Raw genomic sequence first — 17,087 nt, 5'->3', positions numbered from 1 at the left:
TAGTTTAACTATGCAAAGTGGAGATTTTTGATTAACCAATTAGCTCAAATGTCCAACTACATAATTTTATCATATTAGAGTTCTTCCCCTAGTTATAATTGGTAATGTATAGTTTAACTATATAGCTAAACTAATTATGATTATTTCCAAATATACACAAAGTACAAAAAATAGTAACAAACCCCAAGGTACCCATTACCCAGTAATAAAAAAATTTGTCAATATTGTTTTATTTCCCATTTCTGTGTTTGTGCCCATCCTAAAGTTTTTTAAAACAAATATTACAAATAGTCATGATTTTACTTTACCTATAAATACTTCCACATGTACCTTTAAAATATGAGACTTTCTTAATATCACTATAATGCCATTAATATGGATAAAAACTTTATAGTTAATAATTCTTAAATACCACCTAATACACACTCCATGTTATAATTTCCTCACTGTCTCCAAAAAAAATCTTTGTTAGTTTTTAGTTGGTTTGTATCATTAAAATGATTCTTACCAGTTCATTTTTAAGAAACACAAAATTTTTTTTTTAAATATATTTTATTGATTTCTTACAGAGAGGAAGGGAGAGAGATAGAGAGTTAGAAACATCGATGAGAGAGAAACATCGATCAGCTGCCTCCTGCACATCTCCCACTGGGGATATGCCCGCAACCCAGGTACATGCCCTTGACCGGAATCGAACCTGGGACCTTTCAGTCCGCAGGCCGACGCTCTATCCACTGAGCCAAACCGGTTTCGGCGAAACACAAAATTTTTAGTAAACGCTAAGAAGAGAGAGAAAATAATACCATGCTTAATATGCCATGTGCAGTTTACAAAACAAAGTCAAGAACTATCTTCCTGAAGAATGTGCTTCTCCCTCAACCAAACAACAGACAAAAATAAAAGAAACCCACGACAATATAGGCCATAGTGGTGACACTTCAGTATTCTGAGAAGTAACAAGAAGAGGACACAGATCAGCTGCTCAGGAAGAGACAGAGTGGATAGGAAAACACCACCTGCATTTTGGAAAAGATGAGGTCAGGTCAGTCACAGGACCAGGCAAGCTGGAGGTCAGGGCCCAGGGTCCAGAGTGAGCATACGGCTCCAACAAGTCAGGTGGGTGCCCAGGGCTGTAAGGCAACCAACCCCCTCCAGGTTTCAACTCAAAACTCAAAAACCAGTGCTTTAAAAGCTAGAGTTGTAATGGAACCAGGATCAAAAGTAACAGTTGTGAGAATTAATTTAATTTACTCAGCAAACATTCATCAAAAGCCCACTCTACCAGGTTATCCTAGAATGAGTTGTCTTTCTGTTTTTTTAATCCTCACCGGAGAATTGTTTATTGATTTTAAAGAGAGAGGAAGGGAAATAGAAAAACATCGATGTGAGAGGTAAACATTGATCCCATATGCGCCCAGACAGGGGGATGGAACCCCACAACCTAGGTATGTGCCCTGACCAGGAATTGAACCCACAACCTCATGGTGTATGGGATGGCACGCCAACCAAACGAGTCACCTGGCCAGGGCTGGTATTTTTAAATGAATACAGCAAACAATAAATAGCATATACTTCTCTACTTATGTCTTTCCACATTAATCTTAAGGGGAAGAATGAAGATATTGAATATTAATTACTTTGCCATTTACCATTACAATTTATAGTGCAGCTTTTTTCTGAAAATCAGTTTGTCCCACTTCTCACCCAGACACTGAAACAAATCTGAATTTTACTGTTCTTCCCAAATATTTCTGAAGAGCACCTTAGCTTTTATCACACACATCACAGACCCCTAGCATTTATATCTACAATCCTTTTCTAAATGGAGTATTTCGTTTAGATGAAAACCAAGGGAATGCTAAAGAATGTCCTACCTCCTTTGAAGACTTTCTTTTTCATAGCTTACCCAAGTGCATCAGAATATACTGGAGATGAAGACTGCATATAGAAAACTTTTTTGAAAGATTTGGTTCCTTAGATACACACACAATATAAATCATTTTTTTAATCCCTTACCTCAATTTCACCTATAATTTTTTTTATGTTTAAAAGTCCAGAAAGAGTGAAGCGGAGGAAACATATTTCTTTAAGAATGCTCGAGAAGTACTTCATAAATGTGTCCAAAAGCAAGTAATAGTTGTTAAAAAATGTTTTAATTGACACTGTAAAGGGCATCTTTTAAACAACAAAACCCAGCAGTCAGGTCCTGCAGTAAGAACCTAGATTTACCCATTTCAGAACTGACACTTTGCTTCAGGTTACTACTATTTGTAGAGAGTAAAAATCCCAAGTTTAAGGCAGTATTTCCAACGAGACCATTAACTTCCCTACATATCTTTAAGGAGATATAATTAAGCACATGAAACACAACGCAGTCCAAATTTACTTTTCGATTCCTATACCATGTGGACAAGACCCAGACAGGATTCGCCCTTTAACCTATTTTACCCGTCTGGTAATAAAGCTGAATAGCTTACTTTTGCTGTCTGTACATCTTTGTTTCCTGTACTGTCATACAAGGTACCATCAAAACAAACTGTCCTTGGAATTTATCCTCACTTTAAAACACTACTAGAGGCCCGGTGCACATTTGTGGACTGGGGGTTGGGGGGGAAGGGTGTCCCTCAGCCCAGCCTCCGCCCTCTCGCAGTCCGGGACCCTCAGGCGAAGTCCGACTGCTGGCTTAGGCCCACTCCCGCAGGGTCCTTAGTGCTGCTGTGGAGGTGGGAGAGGCTCCTGTCACCGCCACTGCGCTCGCCAGCCAGCCGTGAGCCCGGCTTCCGGCTGAACGGCACTCACATTGTGGGAGTGCACTGACCACAAGGGGGCAGCTCCTGCATTGAGCATCTGCCCATGGTGGTCAGTGCAGGTCATAGCGACTGGTCATTCCACTGTTCGGTTGTTTTGCATATTAGGGTTTTATTATATAGGATTGTGACATTGATCCTTAATGGAAAATCTAACGGTTAGTCTAAATATACAGCCCAGTACATCACAACCCTAAGTAAATTATAAACAATGGTATTAACCTCACACAAAAACATGAGACTTGTAGCAAATGGCAGCAAAAAAAAGTACATAAATTGATGAGGAATTAAAAACTCAAAGCTTATGTGCTTCAATCTAAAAAACATTATGTAGGTTTCATTTTTAAAAACTGGTAAAGATGAAGTTAATGTGTAGACTTTTATTCAAATTGGTTTGGATGGCAATAAATATTAAATCATTAACTTTATTTATCAGGATATCATGGGCAAATAGGTTATTCACAGAGTAAGTGGGACTGCAACTAGCCCTCTATAATTCCCTGACCCTGATTATCTTCACAAAACATCACCACTTGACATTAGCTTTTCCATGTAATGTTTACTTGTCTGCTGTCCTCCCATCTTCTCCCACTAGAAAGTAAGTTCTGTAAGGGCAAAAAAATTGTCCTTTTTCCACTCTATGCCCAATTCATAGAACAGTGTCTGGCACATAATAGATAAATCTGCTGAATGAAGAGATGAATGAATGGCCTCCTCCTTTGACCTCCCCACTTCCTTTCCTCCATACACATGTTAACGATCCTTTAAAACTGGGGTCAAATTCTATTATCCCTATGAAGATTACCTCCCCTAATCCTCCCATCTCCTTCTTTGTACCATGAATTTGGCACTTCCCTGCTGTCTGATCATTGTTTTGTCTTTGCATATGTACATGCCTCCATTAAAATTCTTATAAACCTCTCATTAAAGGTATGGACCATTCCCCCAACTTTTAGTATCCACCTCAGTACATGTAAATAGTAAACCATTTGTAAGTTTTTGCTTGATTGATTTGTATCTGTAGTTAATTTAGAAATAAATTAATAGTTTCAACTTTTTATAACCTATCCTTCCCTTTCCAATAACGCAATTAAAATCACAATGGGTCCCCCTGTATTTTAAATTTGTCTTTGGCAATTTCAAGTTTTACCTGCTCATATAATTATAACTTATGCTCATAATTTATTTTTTCCATCCTTTCTCCCCCCAAATTAAAATGTTTATGTAACAAAAAATCTTGTGACTTTTTGGTGATATCTATCTAACCCCAATCAAGAAAGAGGTGAAGTTTCATTACTCTCTTCTTGTTGCTGAGTGTATAGGAGGATATTTTTCCCTTTATGCCTTTTTCCTGTAATGCCAAGGTGTATTCTATTTCCTTCTTTACTGACTATACCCCTTGGAAACCATATATTTATTTATTTATTTATTAACTGTCTTTGGTAATCTCCTTTAGATACTTCTTTTTGGCCACTCCAGCTCCCTCGAATCATTTATTTGATTAAATTTCCAGGTCCCTCCTAGTCTGCATGAGAATGGCCTCTTCTTAAAGCCTGAGCCTGCTTCTTTAAATCCAGCAAACCTTTATGAACCTCATCCCTTCACATGGCCAACCTTTGATTACCAGGGCTAATGAAATGTACAAAAATATCAGATTACCTACAACACACACACACACACACGCCCACAAAAAAAAAAAAAATCAAGAAAAAAATGACATCTGGCTTTGGAATATATATCATATGTGCCTTTGGGCAAAATTTAATTTATTAATTATGTTTTTCCTTAAGCCAACATTATTAACATTTTCTTTTATGATGGTGGATATCTGCTTTGGTTTTAAATCTTGATGTAGTTAGTTAAAAAAGAAGTATCAACTGTGATTTTTCCTATAAAGCCCTTTTAACTAGTTTTTTCAACCTGTTAAAATCTGTCATAAAATCTGGTTTCTGTTTTCCCTGATTTATCTTCTCCCCTTTCTTGGGATTCTGATCCAAATCAACTTTCCTATGTTAATTTACTGCTTCAATTTAAAGTGCTATTTGCTTGTGAATGCAAAGCATTTTTAAAAATATTAAATGTCCAGGGAAAACATCACTTTTTCTTTTTTTTAAGATATTCCAGGAAAAGTTGGTTTCTAAGATAAACTACACTGGTAATTCCAGCAAATTATATTTAGTAGGATATTATGATTGATTGAAAAAATGAATATTGGACAGCAAGTCAGCTTCATCAATACTTAATCCCATACACCGAAACTATGGAATTAAATTCCCAATATAGACATTTGTAGAAAATAACATCAAAACAAACTCACATATCAACCCTGGCCCTTCTGTCCCACAGCCTAAATTCTGTACCCACCTCAGACCTCACCTCTGCTTCACTTCTACAGATAAGTTTTAAATGTATAAGAAACAGAACTGAGTTAACAAGATCATCTCTTTTGGCCCCTTTTCAGTTACTGCCATTAAGCTTTTAGCCAGAGACCCCGCATCCTCAAGTTTACATGACTATTTTTACTTTACAGGTACTCATCTAAATGTAGGTTTATAGTGCTTGAACTGACTTTTTCATACACTAGCCACCATATTACCAGCAGAATTAAGAACAAATTCATTTTTAATTTTCTCCCATGTGGAACTTTGATAAGTACAAATTATTTTACCTAAAAACCAACTTTTTGGGCTGGTGTAATTTAGCCCAAATTCTTACATAAGATGTTAAATATTACCACCACCCCCAATTTTTTAGACAGCAATCTTCCATGCAGTCCTCAAACTCAGTCAATTCTATAACTTTTTTTAAAAAAAGTTTTGTGCAGTGCCTAGTCACATTTTGACTAAAATACCTACATGGACCCATGAGTTCTCCGTTTTTCAATTTACTTCTCCAGGTTGCTGCCTTCACCAAACACAGAACTCCACCAGTCTCAAAATTACGGTCTCCCAAGCTGGGTGGGTGTCCACCAATGTACATGATTCTCAAGGAAAAAAATAAATTAAAAAGTAACTCAACTGGTAAGAATTCTTTTCTTCTTTTAAAAATTTACCTGCACTTTTAAAATCTCTTTGCTTGTTGGAGTTCAAAATAGTATCAATCCTTTGAAGAAACAGTTGTCACCTATGGGCACTCTCAATCCGCCCCATAAAGAGGCATTTTTCTGGCGGCCCAAGAACCCCAAATAGGAGTCATAAGGTCTTTCGTGGATGGTAAATTTCACACACACACACACACACACACACACACACACACTCACACACACCAGAAAAAGAAACATACCTGGTCATTTTCTAAACAGGTTTGATAGGTTTGGTTCACTTGTAAGAGCGGAGTGTTTACTTACAGGCGTTTAACGCAGAAGTGGCAGCCAGAACACTGGGTAAATAAAACCTCGAGCTTTTAAAACCCTGCACCTTCACGCACTTCCCCTTCGGTCCAGGGGCCGGCACACGGCAAGCCCCACGGCCAGTGAGATTATGCAACAGGTTCCCTCTCCACCGGATTCATCGCGGGCGAGCAGGGGGTGCGCTTTCTCCCAACAATGCGTGACACCCACCGCTGCAGGGCCTGTGCAGCTAGCGTTTAATCATCTTTTTTAGAATTTTGCCCTATCCGTTCACTTTAAGATCTACCTGTATTTTGTCAAGTTAACTACGTGTGTATGTATGTGTGTGTGTGTGTGTGTGTGTGTGTGTGTGTGTGGTGTGTGTGTTTTAGGAAATAAACCCCAGTTTTGCCTAAATATTTTCCTCCCTGGTGTTTTATGACATGAAACCACACATGATAAACAGATCTTCGGTTGTCTCCCCGGGCTTTTTTTTTTCTTTTCTCATGTTTTAGGACTAGTGTGAATAAAGAAGTCACTGGCACACTGGGTTCCCCCACATCACGGCCCGGGCCCTCGTTTGGAAAATCGGGGTGTAGGTGGGTGGGTTCGGTTTAAGAAAGCAGCGCCGTCCCCACCCAGGTGGCCTCGCTGCGCACCCCCGAGGCGAACTGGGGATCACCGGGGCCGTCAGGCCGGGGCCCCACTGGGCAGCGTGTTGTGCAGCGGACGCGCCTGCAACTGAGCAGCTTCGCCCGCCCAAGTCCCGCGTCCCGCGCTGGCGGCTCCTCGCGGCCGGACCCGGCGGCCCGGCCCGCACCGCACCGCACCGGCCGCCCCCCCACCCCCTTCCCGCTCGGGCCGGCCCCCCGCCAGGCCTACACCCCCGCTTCCAACGCTCGGGTGGCTCGGGCCGCGGCCGCCCCCCGCCTGCCTTCCGACCCGGCGGCGCGGACACCGGGCGGGCAGAGCCGGCGGGGCGCGAGCGCGGCGCCCGCACCGGAGCCGGCGAGCCGCCGGGGTCCACGCTGCCCGCGCGGCGGGCGCCCCGAGCCCGCACCCTCCCGCCCGCGCGGCCGGCCCGAGGCCACTTACTTTTGGGGCCGCCGACCTCCCGACTCCCTCCGGGGGAAACGAAAGTTGTCCCGGCGTCTCCCCTCGGTCCCCCCTCGCCGCCCGGACCTGCGAGGCGCCGCCGCGGAGCCCGGAGGGCGGCAGCGCTCCCGCTCGCGTCCGTCCCGTCGCGCTGTCCTCGTCTTCCTTTCACTAGATTATCTTCTCCTTCTCTGAGGGGTGGGCGGGGGCGGGAGGCTCAGGGAGAAAAGAGACGTTTGCAAATTTTCTTCACCCCCCCCCTCAAAGTCAGCCTTGAGAAAACAATGTTGAAAGGGGTGAAGAAGTTGGGGAGGTGAAGGTGGGGGCCGCGTGGGGGACGTGGGGGCAGGGGGGAGGGAGAGGTGATGATAATCGTTAAAAAAAAAAAAAACTGCCTGAAGCCCCCCAAACAGGGGTACACAGAAAGAGGGGGAAAGGCGGGGGGGCGGGGTGGGGGGCTGGGGGGAAAAGAGAAAGAGTCGCTGGTCAGGAAACTTCAAGCGCGGATGAGGTCATTGGTTTAAAAATAAAGAGATGGCGTCACTTGAAACCAATCCCAGTGAATGAACTCAGCGGAGCCCGGGGGAAAGGAGGAGACAGGCGAGGGCAGGGCGGTGGGCGCCGGGCGGGGCCGCGCGCCGCCCGCCCATCCCGCGGCCGCCCGAGCCCCCGCGCGGGGAGGGTCGGGTCACGTTCCGCCGCCGAGTTCGGCGGCTCCGAAGCAGGTTCCGCTGGCGCCGCTGGGAGGAGCCGGGCGGCCCGAGGAGGCGGCCGCACGCCCTCCTCCTTCCGCGCCCGCGCGCCCGCCGCCCCCCGAGCTCCCGGCCCGCGACCCCCCGGGTCCGCGCCCTGGCCGCGCGCCCTGGGCGCTGCGCCCCAACAGGTATTTCAAGGGTTCCTCCCCCCTCCACCCCCCGCCCCAAGACCCAGCCAGCGCCTTTCCCTCCTGCTTGGGCTGTTTCCAGCGGCCTCGCCAGCGTGAAGAAACGCAAACAATGATTTGAGAGAGTTACAGTCACTCCTGTAAAAAGTCTGACGAAGGCAAACGGCAGGGCACGGCCCTGGGTTATGAAAGAGAAGCCGCAGGTACTTGGAGAAAAGTCGCGCTCGTGTTGTCAGGCGCTCAGCCCTCTGTCATGCTTGTCGCTGGAAGCCCCCGCATGAATGTCCCCAGCATTATTTTACTGGGCTTCTGTTTTCTTAGACTTGTTTCTATTTACAACTTGAATGAGCGCGAGCAGCCAAACATTCTCTTTAAAAAATGTTTTCTGCATGGAACAGTGCGCAATCGTCTTTAAATCAGACCAGAAGGTCACTGCCCCTGGAGGTGCCAGACCCTGTGATGGTAGCTCTATACACTTGGTGCATTTTCGTAGTTTGGATTTAATTACAACAGCTTTGTTTTGAGACACGTTACACACTTTGAAAAACTGGAGACCTGAGGTGGTGACAAACCAGGACTTGGGATCACTGACTAGGACAATCGGAGCTTTATTCTAGTGTTCTTTGAGCATTTGAGCATGGAGCTGCTTCGACTGAGAAGTACTCACGTGGATATCACATAACAAAGATGTGATTAATGACGGAAAAGCACACTGAGAACGGACTGCTCCGGCCAGAAGTTATGTGTAGGAATCATCTAGCTCCTAAAATATTCCATTTGCAATGTACTACATTTGGGACATTGGTCCCTAAAGGCATCTTTCTTGTGGAATGTCCATGTGGACACTGCCTAAGGGACTTCTTTTTTTTTTTTAATTGGCTCAAGAACAGAGAACCAGGTTTGGGGTGGATTAGAAAGATAAAACATCTCCATACGTCTTTTATGCCTTTAAGCCCTGCAACTAAAGTGCACTGGCTATGACTGATCATCGTTTAAGGTTAGTATTGGGGTAAGCCTCTGGGAACTTCCACCCATCTTCTAGAGGAGAGAAAGGAGCCCATCTGGAAAAGGGAGACCGCTGAGCACTTCACCCAGTAAAAAAAGCCTGAGGGTCAGGGATGGAGAGCCCACATTCTACTGCCTTTGACCTCTAAGACTCCCGCGGAGGGGAAGCAATCTCTCCCCCGGCTCCCTGTCCTCTGGTGGCCAGCAGGTGTTACTGCAGCTTCCATGGGATTGTCTGAGCTCAAGTAAACCTCTGGCAATCTAACCATAGACCTGCTGGTTTTAGAACAGTTTTGAAGGGGTAGTTGCATCTCAAGTCTGCTTAGTTGGAGGAGCTGGGATTTGGGGAACGGGAGGAAAAGAGAGAGAATCCTTGTCCTAGAGGTAGAGAGCATTGATCTTGCCTGGTTGTAAGGCACCATGTGAATATATGGAGTACCCTTTACATGCTGCAGCTTCAGTAGCCTTATTCTACTGACACATCTTGAAACCTCTCTCCCCCTTCTACATCTATACAACAATTATATTGGAGTGCCTTCCTTGTGTAGTGATGCTATGGTAACTATTACAGGAGCCTTCCTGGTGTGTATCATCTAATTAGAAAAACAAGATATAGACTAAAACTAGCCTGGCTGACGTGGCTCAATGGTTGAGCGTCGACCTATGAACCAGGAGGTCACAGTTCGATTCCTGGTCAGGTTGTGGGCTCAATCCCCAGTGTGGGGCATGCAGGAGGCAGCCAATGATTCTCTCTCATCATGGATGTTTCTATCTCTCTCTCCCTCTCCCTTACTCTCTGAAATCAATAAAAATGTATTTTAAGAAAAGAGAGAGTTTTAATAATATTCTATAAATATGTACTTAAGTTAGCAATTCCCTTTTCCAATAGGAAGGAATCATTTTTGATCATTTAGTTTATCCTAGGGATCACTTTAATGTCCTCAAAGCAAGTGTTCTTAGCCTAGGATTCATGGATCCCTAGAGAATACATACCTAATTGGCTTCAGAGGGTCTAGGGCAGCCGTGGGCAAACTACGGCCCGCGGGCCGGATCCGGCCCTTTTGAAATGAATAAAACTAAAAGAAAAAAGACCGTACCCTTTTATGTAATGATGTTTACTTTGAATTTATATTAGTTCACACAAACACTCCATCCATGCTTTTGTTCCGGCCCTCCGGTCCAGTTTAAGAACCCATTGTGGCCCTCGAGTCAAAAAGTTTGCCCACCCCTGGTCTAGGGACTCCTTAAAATGTTGTGCATATATGCTCATGTGTGTTTTCCTGTGAGTTGGTCCCTAGCTTTCAACAGATTTTCAAAGGGTTTTGTTACATGCAAAATTATTATGACTTACTTTACATTTAAGTTTTGGCTGTGTTTTATGGATGGTAGTTGCTGCTATTGTCCTAGGGCTCATGGCACAATACAAATGAATCAAAGTTCTGGAAAGAGGCAAATTCTGCCTCAAAGAGGTGACACTGTGTTAGAGGAGAGCAGTCCATATTTGCAACAGAGCAGGAGGGAATATTCCAAGAGTTTGCCTCCAAACGAACTTCATGGAAGAAAATTTTTGCCTATGTAACATGAGAACTAGACAATAACTAAGACATTACCTGGTACCATCCCACTCATTTTATATCTAGGAAAGTGAAGGTCCAGAGAGGTTAAATTGCTTGCCCAAGGATGCACACCTAGTTAGGGACTAAACTGGGATTAGGAAAGGGTCCCTCAACTCTCACCTGCACTCCCCATCTAAAGGTTTACAAAGAAACTGAACTAAATATAGTCAGTAAGTCTAATAGGAATTGAGTTTAATGCATTCATTTAAATATGGACATACTCATTCCTAAGGAAATGGAAGAGGTAAAGGGGTTCAAAGACGTGAAATCCAAGCTCAGAAAAAGATGAAAAACCTCAATGTCAAATTAAGACGTACAACCAAGAAAGAGTAAATATCAATAGTACCCTGTTATCAATGTATAGCGGATCTTTCTGTGGCAAATATATAAACTGACACAATAAGTTAGAAACACTAGGTGATTTTTCACTTATCAATTCAGCAAAGATTGTTAAAATAGTTCATCTCAGGGTTAACTCAAGAGTGAAGAAACGGGCCTTCTTATTACCATAGGTGAGAGTATGAATTGGTATAACTGTTCTGCAGGGCAATTTGGCAGTATGTTTTAAAAATAGACACCCAGAAATTCCACTTTGAGAATTTATCTTAAGGAGATAATAGTACTATTTTATTAATCATAATTTAAAAGAATAGCTAACATTTATTGAAAATTAACCACTTAACCCTCACACTGTCATTACCTCCATTTTACAGTTAACATGCTCAAGGTTGCACAGTACATGGAAGGGCTGGGATCTGAATAGCCTGTACTACACACCTGATTGGAATCAAGGTCATAGAGGCCTTATAAGCTATGCCAAAGGCGTCAGGCTTTAAAGACTCGAGGTAAGCGATGGGGAAGCCACTGGATGATTTTAAGTAGGAGAAATGACAGGATCAGATCTGCATTTTGCTATATAAAGAATGGTTTGGTGGGGAGGACATAAAGCAAGATAAGAGACACCTGTATAAGTTAGAGAATAAATATAAATAAAGGCAGATTCAAAATATAGTAAAAAACTAGAATCAAAAGGATCTGATGACCAGCCACATCTTAAGTGGGGAGGTGGTATCAAGATTGACTGACTCCTAGGTTTCTATCTTGAGCTAATGGGTGAATAATGGTGCTGGTTGCTATGGCAATTGGAAAGGTGGGAAGTTGAATTGTTTTAAATATATTTTTATTGATTCCAGAGAGGAAGGGAAAGGGAGAGAGAGAAACATCAATGATGAGAATCATTGTTTGGTTGCCTCCTGCACGCCCCCTCCTGGGGATCGAGCCAGCAACCCAGGCATGTGTCCTTGACTGGAATCGACCCGGGACCCTTCAGTCCGCAGGCCAACGCTCTATCCATTGAGCCAAACCAGCTAGGGCTGGAAGTTGAATTTTAAGCATGTTGACTTCAAGGTGCCTATGGAATATCTCAGGCAAGCATGTCAAACTTGCGACCGGTGGGCAAGGCATGCGGTCTGGCGGCCACAAGTTTGACATGCTTGCGAGGAATAGATCGTTGCATCTATGTGTCTGAAGCTCACAGACCGTATTTAGGCAGGAGATAAAGATTTGGGATCCCTTTGGCATATTTAGTTGCAGTCATGGCCAGGGGATGAGATCATGCAGAGAGAGTAAGAGAAGAAAGGTGTTGGGAATCAAGGGAATACTGATATTTCAGGAAGAGAAGCTTACAGGGAGGCTGAGAAGGAGAAACTAGAAAAGCAGTGGACATTGCTGTTACAGAAAGCCAAGAAAAGAGGAAAGAGCAGGAAAGAGCATATTTCCAGTGAGTTAATGCTCAGAGAAGCCCCATTAGATAGATTAAAAAGATTTTGATTTAGCAATAGTGACTGTGGAGAGAATGGTTTAAACGAAAATAGTCTTGCTTCTACAAGACTTCAGTGAGTTGAAAAGGGAATAAGAAGGAAGAAAATGGAAACAGTAGAATAAAAACTACTCTTTCAAAAAACTTGACTGTTAAGAGGAGAAAAAAAGGATAATACCTAGCTACAGACAGATGTAGGACATTTGAACCCTACAAAGATCCTAATGTCCTGATAACCAGACTGTTTGTTTTGATTTACTCAAACAATTAATAACAAACAGGTAATAGAGAAGTACTCTGAGAAAGGAGAATTTCTCCGTCGCAATCTCAGGAAAGTAGCAGATGGACTTTTGCTATCTGTAACCCACACTTTATTTTCAGTATTAGGTAAAACATACATTTGGGGTTTATGTCGAGGTTGTTTTGACAAGTCTTTTAATAACTGTAAAATAAAATATTAAGGATAAAAGAATTATCATTCTAACATGCAGTGTACTCATCTTTCAAAAGGCTGAAAAATTCTTGTATAACCAGAAAAAAGTAATGGTGGTAGTAGGAGGGAAAGTAAACAAATGAAAGGCTAAAAAATATTTGTGAATTTTGCTTCTTTTCATGTGATCCTAAAGGAAAATAATTGGAATGAACACAGTGATTCCTTTTTTCTCTGATAAAAGGATATAAGAAAAAATGATGTCCATTTTTGAATATCAGGGATTTTTAACTAATTTTTCCATATTCCAAGTAAATATAGGTTTCAAGTCCTCAGTGGCTTTCTGGACTAACAATGACAACATTCAATAACAACATTCGTGTTTATAAACGTAAATAAACATTTACCCTTAGGAACAAACAGTCTTTAACAAATAACTGAACCTCTGTTCAATGTTGGTTAAATAGCAAGATAGGATATTCTGACCAAGTAACAAACAAGTACTTTTTAATTTTGTGTAAAATCTGTTCTTTAATGTATGGAAGATAAAAGTCTAGTCTTCTTTAGGTCACTGAGTTTTAGAAATACCTTAAACTACTACTATAAAAAGACAACTAGAAATTAAATGGAATTTGAAAATAAACTAATATTGCCATATTAAATCAAATACACAACAATCAGCTCTTTTGTACAAGTTATATACTGGGTTTTTAACTCTTGTATAACCCTAAGAATTAGGTATTATTATCATCTTCCTAATTTACAGTGGAGGGAGTTGAAGCTACAAAAGGTGTTAAAGAGTTAGCCCAAAGACATATTGCTAGGAAATAGCACATTAGAACCCACAGGAGGTTTTGTTAAGATAAAAAAAAAAAAAAAAGTACAAAAAAAAAGTACAAAATATATGGCATTCAAAATAACAAAAATACAAAATAGAAGGCATTCAAAATAACATTATAAGAAATCTTAGAATGCACTTCTGTGATTGTTGGTCCAGTTTACCCAGATATGTGCTACAAAAGCTGGTGGAAAAATGAGAGTTCACTGAGCTGAGGCAGGATGGCCAGCTACAAATTCCAGCGACTGGCTGTGTGACTTGCGGGACACTTCGTTTCCTCACCTGTAAAATGAAGGTAATTCACACAAACCATCCAGAGCTGTTGTGCGGTTCAAATGAATACCAAGTAAAGCGCCGACTTAATACATAGCCCGCACGGTAAACACTCGCTGCATACTGATTCCTCCCTTTTTAGGAAGACTGTATAGAGCTGACTTAGAGCTTGAACAATAGAGTCAATTGGGATATTAAAAGAGAACGGGGAAACTCACAGGAAGAGAAAACACACAGAGACACCGCAGGGAAAGAGTGTTTAAAATGCTTTAACTGAAGCAGAGCATTTGTATTGAACTGTGTATAATAAGCCCGGAAAGCAGTTTGGGGCCAGAGTACATAGGGCCTAAGTCAAATAATTTAGCTTTTATAAATAGCAGGGAATGGCGGAAAATTTGGTTCTTCTTTAAAATTATTCTTTATTGGCTTTCATTTCCATTATAAGGCTATACATGTGCATTACTAAAAGTCTATAAATTACAGAAAACTGTAAAGTGTAAAGAAGAAAATACAAATCACCTTATTCAATGGTTATCCTTGGGAGAGAGAGAAAAAATGTTATTGCTAAATCCTTTGGTGGTATTTTGATTCTGTTTTTCCTTTACCATGTACATTTATTTTAATACTACTAATAATAAAGTTTAGAAATACATAGAAAACACTAAGCACATTGACATAACTGTTCTTTTATGCAAAGGCTTGCCTTTGAAAAATAGAACTGCATATTTGGGTTGGTCAGGTGACCAGTGAGAGCTCCCCACTGCTAGAATACATGAAATTTGAGCTACACATTTATATGGTACAATATTTGCTCATCTTTATTATGTATCTTGTCCTGTAATTTCAACCTATAGTTGTAACATTTTTTTCCTTTTAATATAATAAAATTATTTAATTTAAAAAAATATTGCTGCCATGACACTGTCCAAGGATAGACCGCTGGGGATATTTGGGAGTACCTTCTCTGGTTTAAAGGTTTGGACTTCGAAATGGATAGGATAAAAGTGGGATTTTAGGTGTCTTAGTCTTACCAAAGCATATTAGAAAGGTCTAAGAAAAGGGATCATGGAATAAGATAGACTATATTGGGTTATGGCAACAATTCAGACATAAGTCATAAAGGGCCAAGACTGTTACAGTGGCAGTGAACATGGAAAGAAAGCAACAAATGCAAGAAATAGCACAGAGGGAGAATTGAGAGGAATTGGTGATTCATGAGCTACGGAGGGTGAATAAGATGAATAATGAAAGATGAAGCTAAGGTGTCACCTTTGGCCATTTATATAAGCTTCAATTTCCTCATTTATAAAATGCGGTTAATAATTGTACCTTCCTCATACGGTAGTTCAGAGGGTTAAATGCATGATGTCTAAAATGCTTAGCACAATAACCGGAATGTATTCTCAGTAAGTGTTAGCTGTTACTGCTTTTATAGCTATTGAGTCTAGATGACTTGATTAATAACAAAATTCTTTTTTTTTTTTAGAGTGGAAGATGTATTTTTTCTTATCTAAAGTTTTACATATGCCTCCTTTTTCCCCAATTGACCTCCCACCCTGCCCCCCCTCTCAGCCATTCGATTAATAACAAAATTCTTAAAATAGGAAACAGGGTGGAGGTCTGAGGTTGAGGGAGGTGGGGTTGGCCTGTATTTTATGTCAAATTTAGGTTTATGGTATATAGTGAATTAAAAACGTTCAGCAAGAAGCCACCACTGGCCAGTGATGCTTTTAACAACAGGTACATGCTAGGAAGACTCCATATTCATGAGAAGCAGACATATGGAGAGTAGATATCCACCACAACCTCCATTTACTAGTAGAAATTACCATAACTAATGCGCACTCTCTACATGTATCAACTTCCTGGCTGAATGCTCTCCAGACAGGACAGATAACAGGGTAGTGAAGCACCTAGGTTTTGGAACCAGATCTGTTTGAATCCCCCCTTTTCTTACTATTTTCTGATTTCAGGAAAATTAACTTTCTAAGCTTCAGTTTTCTTGTTTATAAAATGGGATAGTAAAAATTGTCACCTCATAGGGTTCGTTGATGGGAGGATTCAATGAAACTGTTTAAGTGAAATCCTTTAAGTGTATTAATTTCATAAATAAAAGATGTAATGCAAATACCAAGTAATCCTGTCTCTCCTGGAGGTTATGAGTTATGTTTATACTAGAGGCCCGATGCACGAAATTCGTACAAGGGCCTTGGTCCCAGCTCCTACCCACCGCTGCAGCAGCCAAGGACCTCTGCTGCGGCCCCCACCCACTGCGGCTTTGTCCAGAAGGAAGGACGTCTGGTCTAATTAGCATATTACGCTTTTATTATTATAGATGTCTTCTCCACCCTTACCGGGCCAAATGTGAGAAGCATTCTTTTTTTTTAAATTTATTATTTTTATTTTATTTTTATTTTTTTATTGATTAAGTTATTACATATGTGTCCTTATCCCCACATTACCCCCCATCTCCCCCCCACTCATGCCCTCACCCACCTGGTGTCTGTGTCCATTGGTTAGGCCTATATGCTAACATATAAGTCCTTTGGTTGATCTCTCTCCCCTACCTTCCCTCTGAGGTTTGACAGTCTGATTGATGCTTCTCTGTCTCTGGATCTGTTTTTGTTCATCAGTTTATGTTGTTCATTATATTCCACAAATGAGTGAGATCATGTGATTTCTCTGTCTGGCTTGTTTTGCTTAGCATAATGCTCTCCAGTTCCATCCATGCTGTTGCAAATGGTAAGAACTCCTTTTTTACCGCAGCATAGAATTCCATTGTGTAGATGTACCACCGTTTTTTAATCCACTCATCTGCTGATGGGCACTTAGGCTGTTTCCAAATCTTAGCTATGGTGAATTGTGCTGCTATGAACATGGGGGTGCATATATCCTTTCTAATTGGTGTTTCTAGTTTCTTGGGATATATTCCTAGAAGTGGGATCACTGGGTCAAATAGGAGTTCCATTTTTAGTTTTTTGAGGAAACTCCAT

General features: G+C 41.6%; 1 protein-coding gene across 1 annotated transcript in view; it reads right to left on the bottom strand.

Moving 5' to 3' along the window:
* The window catches only part of DUSP16 (dual specificity phosphatase 16), a 78,859-nt gene extending 71,436 nt beyond the window's left edge, over positions 1–7,423 (bottom strand). The window contains exon 1 of the mRNA XM_081084470.1: positions 7,231–7,423. The gene's annotated coding sequence lies outside the window, so the exon portion shown is untranslated. The remainder of the gene's footprint in view (positions 1–7,230) is intronic.
* Positions 7,424–17,087: the final 9,664 nt, after the last annotated feature.

This window comes from Myotis nattereri (genome assembly GCF_964212035.1).
Source record: "Myotis nattereri genome assembly, chromosome: 2".
NCBI lineage: Eukaryota > Metazoa > Chordata > Mammalia > Chiroptera > Vespertilionidae > Myotis > Myotis nattereri.
The sequence above is the reverse complement of the archived record's forward strand: the minus strand, read 5'-3'. Positions and strand labels throughout refer to the sequence as shown.